At 42.7% G+C, this 757-nt stretch overlaps 1 protein-coding gene across 1 annotated transcript in view; it reads right to left on the reverse strand.

Annotated features, from left to right (window-relative positions):
* LOC104994591 (liprin-alpha-1-like) overlaps window positions 1–757 on the reverse strand; it is a 35,103-nt gene that overhangs the window by 30,491 nt on the left and 3,855 nt on the right.

Here is a 757-nt window from a genome sequence, read left to right on the forward strand (position 1 = left end):
ATCAAACATAAAACTAGCATCCTCAAAATTAAACTCCTAGACATGGCAGTTTTCTTAGACGTGAGCAAAAACGCGCCTACCTCAAATGTCACATTTGCCACGATGGCACCCATCTGTCTTAATCTCTGTCTGGCCACTCGATTTACCAAGCTTCTTTTCTACATAATAAACCCAAACAGCAAACAAAAAGTACACTAAACTACCCTGTCATTGCAAGAATTCCAGGAGGGAAGGGATCTGGCATGAAATGAGGACCTCTGTCTCCTACACCATACAGGCGGCCTTGACCCAGAACACGGAGGGACCTTCAACAGATCCAACAGGGAGCTCTGAGGCTCATTTCCTCGGGTAAAAGTTGGAAAAAATCTCATGCAATTTCCTCAAAATTAAAGTAAGAATATCAATGAGTGGAAACGGAAGCCAAAGTGTAACACAACTGGAAGCAGCCTTCTCAAGCCTAGTTCTTCTAAAGCAGAGTTACACCACATGTCTGAAATGCTCACACCAGGACCAGAACTTGCTGCTGGTGCAACTCCCGTCTGCCAGCTCAAAATCCATTTCAGGTCCCTCCGTAGTCACTAAGGAACCAGTGTTGTCCTAACATTAAAAGTGAAAGGTCTTAAAAACGCTTTTTCCAGAATTCTCTACATATTAAACTCTGCCACCTAATCTCCTCCTATTGCCAGAGTAATGTGAACAGGTTATACAAATATGTGCAAATACTTCTGTTTTGTAGTTCTCACACAGAATTACTCAC

Source organism: Bison bison, unplaced genomic scaffold (genome assembly GCF_000754665.1).
Source record: "Bison bison bison isolate TAMUID 2011002044 unplaced genomic scaffold, Bison_UMD1.0 scf7180017864261, whole genome shotgun sequence".
Lineage (NCBI taxonomy): Eukaryota > Metazoa > Chordata > Mammalia > Artiodactyla > Bovidae > Bison > Bison bison.